This window comes from Sinocyclocheilus anshuiensis, unplaced genomic scaffold, assembly GCF_001515605.1.
Source record: "Sinocyclocheilus anshuiensis isolate Anshui unplaced genomic scaffold, SAMN03320099.WGS_v1.1 scaffold1303, whole genome shotgun sequence".
Classification (NCBI taxonomy): Eukaryota; Metazoa; Chordata; class Actinopteri; order Cypriniformes; family Cyprinidae; genus Sinocyclocheilus; species Sinocyclocheilus anshuiensis.
In genome coordinates this window covers 639,998-648,586 of record NW_015537954.1, presented here as the reverse complement: position 1 = coordinate 648,586, position 8,589 = coordinate 639,998, and positions in this window count along the sequence as shown.

The window sequence follows — 8,589 nt, the reverse complement described above, 5'->3', positions numbered from 1 at the left end:
AACTACTGTAGGCCTATATATAAACAATAACACACGAGTCAAGTGTTATTGAGAGTTCAGTGGCTGATGTGGGTCATTACAAAGACACACACACACACACACACACACACACACACACGCACAGAGAGACAGAGACACAGACACACACACAGAGACAGAGACACACACAGACACACACAGACACACACACAGAGACAGAGACACACACAGACACACACACACAGACAGACAGACAGACACAGACAGACACACACTCTCACACACACAGACAGACACACACACTCTCGCACACACACATGCACAGACACTCGCAGAGGCCACATTGACTAAAATGCAACAAAAATTACGGGATATTCTTGTAATTTTATATTGTTATTTTCTGAAGTGAACATGACAAAGCTGCAAATAATTGATTGCATCGGGTTTGAATGTAAAACAGCACCTTATGAGGGCGATATTTACCTAAACATAGTTTTCTTAAAGTAAAAAGTATTCTTTAGTATTCTTTAGAATAATTGATACAGCAGTATTACATGTATGAAGCAAAATAAAGCACATAACCCTTGTTCATCAACTAAAAAATAACAATAATGACAGAAATAATTTTTGAGAAGATGCATGAAATGGTGAGGAAGCTGAGATTTGACATCGCTTTCGTAAACCGGTATTTGAACACATACGTCTGCGGTTTAGACTAAGAAACAGTTCTTTGCTTCATAAGTGCGGCGCTAGATGACAGCAGAAGCTCAGAAGCGCTGGGGCCTCGGAGAGTGACGTCATCACGGCCCACCCGGTTCGAGAAAACACAAACTATTATTATTATTAGTTTTTGATCTTTTCTTTATTTGTTCTGTTCCTGCCTTTCTTTATGGTCATAAAAAAGCTATTTAAATGCATCTATCTCTTTTAACAGTCATTGTCAACTTTGTTTCTGCTCTTCTCTTCCATATGTTCAGATGACACTGGATGTATTGCTGATACGTTATGTGTAATGTATGCAAAGTTGTATTTCATTAATGTCATCTCTGAATTGTTTGCAATTAAAAAAAAAAAAACAGCTGCAGAAACTTGGTTAATCCCCTTTAAATATTGCATCAATAACAAAACTAAAGAAATACATTTTAAAATGTTGCATACCATCTACCCTGTTAAATCAATAATTTCAAGATACTCTGATATTGATGATTTATGCTCCTTTTGTAAAAATGAGAAAGAGGTGTAAAATTGTAAAATGACCCCCAATTTTATTTTTTATTGTTGTAATCTAGTAAAGGATAAATACTGTTTTTCTTTAAAGGATATTATTGTGTACTATGAAAACAATGTTAACAAAGGTCTTGAATACATTGTTAATTTATTCATATTGCTGGCAACATTGTATATACATAAACAAAAATGCTTAAAAAAATTTCATCCCCAATATTTAAGGTATTTTTAGTGGAATTTGATTGTTTTATATCTTCTCTGAAATTGTTAAAAAACAAAAAGTCATTAACATGTTACTAAAGTTCCCGTTACTAATTAATGCCACACTTTGTATAGCACTGACTGCCTTATGCTATGCTCTGTTTGTTATTTGTTCTATTTTCATTCATAAAAAAAATAAAAAAAACAGCTGCAGAAACGAGCAGCAAAATTAAACACTTTCAAATCAATCATGAGTGATGAATATTAATAGTTAGAACATGTCTACGTTACATATAGTGCATTATCTATAGCAAGCATAAAGTAGAAGACCACATAAACCACCAAAACAATGAATGAATGAATGAATGAATACTTAGGGTTATTATAGTTAACTACAACTAAAACTATAACTACAACCAAAACTTAAACTGATTTTGTTTTACCTAGTTGACAATTGATTTTCATTGTACTAAAAGAATTAAACTAAAACTGAAATGCAAATTATTAAAAACTGCATATTTACAAAAACAATAAAGATTACAAAAGCACACAACAAAATTACTAAAACCTGTAACTAAAATGTAATTAAATATAATATGATACGATAAGATAAAATAAATTAAAGCACTTTGTGCATATTAGTTATTGTTAACTACAACTTAAACAATAAAAAAAACATTACTTCAAATTAAGGCAAAATGTCTTATTTTAATTTAGTTTACTTGTAATATAATGTAAATAAATAACAAACTAAAAGTAAAATAAAAATGAATTAAAAACAATATAGATGCATTTAGAAAAAAAAAACAAGACTAATAGAAAAGACAAAAGCACAGCACAATTACTAACATTCAAATACAAAAATAACATTCTTTTAGATAACACTCTTAAAAATAAAGGAGCTTAAAACACAGCGATGCCATAAAGAACCATTGTTCTTTAAAGAACCATCTTTCTCTTTGAAAGAACCTTCTTTCGCCACAAAGAAGCTTTTGTGAAACTGAAAGGTTCTTCAGATGTTAAAGGTTCTTTACGGAACCATTTAGACTAAAAAGGTTCTTCTGTGACATCGTGACGCACCTTTATTTCTAAGAGTGTAGGATCTCAGTGATATTAACTGCACATAAAATCCAAATGAACTATTTTTGTCTTCATGATCTTTGATATAATAACTTGTTCCGACTTTCCTCTTTAGCTGCCATCATCACTCACAGACACTCTCATAAGCCTGAGGCCTTCACGGTTAGGCCTGAGATATAATTACACAAAGCTTTGAAACGTTCAGATCATTTGCTGTAGCGCGGTCTACAACAGGTTTGCAAGTGTGCATCACAGTATTTGAGCTTGTGTGAGAAAATAAGATTCCTCAAACGCATCTCATTGTGCAGAATGATTTTAGGTCATTAGCGCTTTCAGATATTCCTACAATTATCTCCGATTTCCTCCTGTTTCGACTGTGTCCTGCCTCTCAGGCATTAATCAGAGCTTGTTTGATGTGTGTAATCCGCTAATGTTGTTCAGTACGTAAACTCTGCCAGGCTTTTATTCAGCGGACATTATCGTGTCTCACAGCTTTGACTCCAGCACTGCAATTACACCCTCAACTGCTCCCATTAATTCAACACGCAGGAATTTCTGAGAGCAAAACGGCTCTCTCTGCACGAGCTGTCAGACGATCCTGATCCGGGTCCAGCTAGTGCCTGGAGAAGAGCACAACGCAAGCACAAGACCAGACTGGTCTGGGAACAGCAAAGCAGGACATTTAAGACACAATATGCATGAGACGTTCTTCGCAAATTATTAGAAAAATCATTTAAATTTAGAAAAATAATTTTTTTAATCGATCCTTTAAAATTGCATTATCAACATGAATGTGTCTTGCAGCAAATGTAAGTGTTCTGACTGATGCTTTACATTCATTTTGGAATAAGCACAGTAGTTTAATCCACAAAAGGAGCTTCTGAAGGTTTGTTTGTCTTCTCACTATATCTTTGGATGATGTCTGTGACATTCTATTTAAAACTATCCCAGCTAACAGAAAACGTTCTCAGAATGCTCTGGCAAGGTTCACTCAACGTTATGAACAAGCATACTTACAGTAACATTAATAGAACATTTTGTTCAAGGTTATGTGGTCATTAAAAATGTTCTCAAAATGTCATTTATACATTATTCACAGAATGTTTTTTTTTTTTATAAAAAGTTTTAGTTTACATTTTTTTAAAATGTATCTACTTGTTTTAGAACGTTAGGTGAACATTCAAAAGTAACGTTCCCATCATGTTTTGGAATATTAATGTTTCTTTAACCTTTGCATAACCAATGTTTACAAACCTGGATGTTTTGAACGCTCAGAGAACATTTAGAAATAACTTTTTAATAATTTAATTGGAATGTCTTAGAACATATTTTTGTTAGCTGGGTTAAAGGTAGTTCACCCAAAAAAATGAAAATTTGCTGAAAATGTGTTCACTCTTAGGCCATCCAAGATGTAGGTGAGTTTGTTTCTTCATCAGGTTTGGAGAAATGTAGCACTGCATCAGTGTCTCAGCAATGATGCTCAGCAGTGAATGGGTGCCGTCAGAATGAGAGTCCAAACAGCTGATAAAAACATCACAATAATCCACAAGTAATCCACAGCACTCCAGTCCATCAGTTAACATCTGGAGAAGACAAAAGCTGAAACTAATCCAGCATTAATACATTGAGTCCATAATCCATAATAACGCTTCCTCCAGTGAAAAAGTGCATCTCCTGTTATCTCTCACATCAAAATCCAGCCACATATTAGTTTAGAGCTGTTTAAACGCTGCTTGATCTGTGCAGATTTCTCTCCTGATTCACACCAGAACACTGACTCACTGGAGGAAGCCTTATTATGGATTATGGACTCCTATTATAACTCATCTACATCTTGGATGGCTTGAGGGTGAGCACATTTTCAAGGTTTTTTTCATTTTTTGGTCAACTATTCCTTTAATATCCTTGTCAGATTATATGGTGGATGGCAACAGTTGCTACAGTCTGATTGGTCAGTTTTCAGAGGCGGGGCTTCATGGATCAATTGTAAGAGAAACACACTGCATTCCTCCTGTTCCATTTCTTCTGCACTTACTATTATATAAAACGAAAGCAGTTTGCATAATTTCCACATTCGTGGTTTTGCCATCCATTCATTTCCTGTGAATGCACAATCAGTTTTTGTGTTATTTTCCGACAGATCCGGTTTGTGTAGGCTGAGGTCCGTCTGGCGCGGAGAGAACGGGGCCTGCGGCGCTCCGGCGCAGACTGGGAACATCAGCCTAGTAAATATTCAATTTAAAGGATTCCCAGATAAGAGTGTCTGAAAAACGGAGGCAGCGGCCATTCTTCTTCATAAGAAAAGACGCCACCATCTGCAGGGAGAGAGATAGTGAACTCCTACAACAACCCAGAGCCCTCGACCACAGACAGACAGAGAAAGAGAGAGAGAGAAAGAGAGACAGAGAGAGAGAGAGAGAGAGAGAGAGAGAGAGAGAGAGAGAGAAGCTGCTCACAGAGAACAGTTCTTAGGTTCTGGAAATTCAAAAAAGAAATGTATTTTCACCTGAGAAAGGCTGTAGACAGAATTAAACTTGACAGGCCAGTTCACAAATACAAAAAAGCACTCTTTCTTTTTCACCCTCGTTTTTTTCTGCTGCTGTATGGAGGAAAATGATCGAAATTCTGTCAGCATTAACTCACCTGCATGTTGTTCCAAAATAGAAAAATAAATTCTTAATCAGTACTTTTGTCATGTCTTTGTTTCCTGTAAAACATTCTTAAAATGTTACTCCTGTAAACTGTTACTGTTCAAATTGTTACATTCTTAAGATGCTACTTCTGGAAACTGTGGCTTTTAAAATTGTTACATTCTCAAGATGATTCTTCTGCAAACCGTTAAGTTTTTAAACAGTTACATTCTTAAAACATTATTTTTGGAAATTGTTACATTTTAAAATCGTTAAATTCTTAAAACACATTACTTCTGTAAACTGTTACATTTAAAATTGTTACATTCTTTGGATGTTACTTCTAAAGTAGTTACATTCATAGGAAGTTAATTCTGGAAACAGCTACTTTTAAAATAGTTACATATTCAGGTTTGTTACACGTTACATGTACTTACTATTATAATAATAATAATAATAAATTATACATAATTACATGCAAGTAACCCTATATCAAACCCTAATCCTAACCCTAACCATATAGTAAGTACATGTAGCTAATTAATATTACTCAGTACTTATATGTATCATTACACTGTAACAAGGACACCTTAGAATAAAGTGTAACCCATATTTAAGACATTGCTTCTGCAAACATTCTTAACATTACAAAAGTTACATTCTTAAGACGTTTCTTCTGGAAACTGCTACTTTTAAAATCATAACATTCTTAGGACATTACTTCTGGAAAATGTTATTTAAAAAAAAAATAATACATTTTTAAAACGTTACTTCTAGAAACTGCTACTTTTAAAATCGTAACATTCTTAGGATGTTAATTCTGGAAACTGTTACTTTTAAAATGGCAACATTATTAAGACATTACTTCCGAAAAATGCTACTTTTAAAATCATTACATTCTTAAGACGTTACTTTTAGAAACCATTAGATTCTTAAGAAGTTATTTCAAGAAACTGCTACTTTTAGTATTGTTACATTATATATTAGGACGTTACTTCTGTAAACTGTTACTTTTAAAATCGTTACTTTTTAAAAATTCCTTTTTACAGCTGCATGAACATTCTGCTAAATCTCTGTTTGTGTTCCACAAAATAAGCAAAGTCTTATGAGTTTGGAACAACATTAATGATGATGACAAAGTTTTGAGCTGAATCCTTCCATTAATCTTGAAATATTTGAAGAGTTTATTAGCAAAAACAGATAACTCAAATTTTTTTTAATTTTAAAAAATCATGTTTTTATGATGTTATCATGTTTTTATTGTGTTACTTAGCTGTATTGTTAGTTATTTTTTAACCTAATCAAAATAACCCAACTGCAGTTTGATTGAGATTAATTGGAATGCACAATGAAAAAAACATGATTTTTTAAAATTGTTAAAAATGGAGTTATCTGCTTTTGCAAATGAACTCTTCATTTGTTCTCACTTAAATTCAAGTTCATTTGTATAGTGCTTTTCACAATAAATATAGTTTCAAAGCAGCTTTGCAGTTCTGTTATGTCCATATGGCATTGCAGCTATTAAATTTGACAGATTTCTATGTCAATCCAAGCAACACCAAGGTCATGGGTTGAGTTCCCAAGGAATGCATGAACCGAATCTTGAATGCTAGGTTAATGTAAGTCACTTTGGCCAGATGCATCAGTGTAAATGCAAATAATCACAGAGCGTCTGTGTGTTTTAAATGAGCAGCATTTACACAGTGACCTGTTCAAGCAGTAACGTCTGATTGGGGTCAGGGATAGATTCTCTCTGTATCTGCATTTCTGCACTCAGAAGGGAATTTCAAACAGCTGCCGGAGGCTTCAGGTCGATGTAGTATTTACAGTGTAGTGTGTGATGTGTGTGTGTGTGCAGGTGAGCGCTGCTGACTGAGAGATAAGACACTCTCTGATAACACACTCTGTCTGTGACCCTCCAGAGTTTGTTGAATTTACGTGGAGCTGGAATCTAGTCAGCTGGAAAAAGGAGGATAATCATGTGCCAATCACTGATGGGAGGATTGGGGAAGACTGACGAACAAAAGGAATTTAAAAGCAAAAGTTCATCCGAAAATAAAAATTCTGTCATTTTTCACTCACCACAAATGTTTTTTTTTCTCTTTATTCAGTTACAATTGCAAAAGTTGCAAACAAAAAAAAAAAACACACCAAAAAACAGTATTTGGCATCAGTGATTGACGGGAATTTCCAAAGGCCAATTAAAAAATAATTACACTTGTTTGGGCATCTTGACTCCACTATGTGACCATCTATATTTTAACATACTGTATTTAAGGCCTTTTAATAATGTCTACGATTTTGTTCTATGGTGCAACATAGAAATTCCGTCATAATGTGTGATTCTACATTAATTCAACATTAGTTTTTAATTATGAAATATGATGCATTTCTATATTGATTAATTGGAATTAATCAGAATATTGAGAAATTAAGTGTCCAGAAAATTGAATGATGGCACTTCATAATCTGCACCTGATTTTATTTAAATGAAAGATTCAATGTCCTCTGAATTTTAAAATGACCAAACATGAAAGATTGTTGTTGATTCTCTGTTTGCTGGAAGCTAAACGTGTAATTGCATGCTCTTGGAAAAAAAAGAAGAAAGTCCTGGCGTGCCTCAGTGGATAAAGGGGATGACTTCATGCCTTGCCTTAGAAAAGATTACCTATTTTTTGAAAAACAAACTTCATGTATTCTGGTCCATCTGGAAAGTTTGTACAACACAGTTTGTTGTAAGATAATATGCTAATTGAAGCTCAAAATGTCCATTCATTTGTAGTTAATATTGCTAAAAACTAAAATGAACACATATCAGTATCGATTGTAAAGTTACATTAAACAATTTAGCAGAGACAGATATTCACATGTATTTATTGTACAGGGAGGGACAGAGCTAGAGCAGACAGCAACACAAAAATAATATAAGTAACAGGCTCACAGCCTAATAATTCAATAGTGTATTAGACTTTTTCAACAAATGGCCTATATTGTACTAATTTTGACATTTAGGCACTTTAGAAATTGTGTTTTAATGCACTACCAGTCAAAAGGTTTTGAACAGTAAGATTTTTAATGTTTTTTAAAGAAGTCTCTTCTGCTCACCGAGCCTGCATTTATTTGATCCGAAATACAGCAAAACATTTTTTTGTGAAATATTTTTATTAAAATATAATTCATTCCAAAAGCTGTATTTTCAGCATCATTACTCCAGTCTTCAGTGTCACGTGATCTTCAGACATCATTCTATTATTCTGATTTGCTGCTCAAGAAACATTATTATTACATTATTATTATGTTGAAAACAGATTAGATTTTTTTTCAGGTTTCTTTGATGAAAAGATAGTTTAGAAGAACGTCTCGGTTACGTATGGTAACCCTCGTTCCCTGAAGGAGGGAACGGAGACGTCACGTCGGATGACCGACGAATTGGGATCTTGCTTAGAGAGACCAATCTACTTCGAGTGTAAAC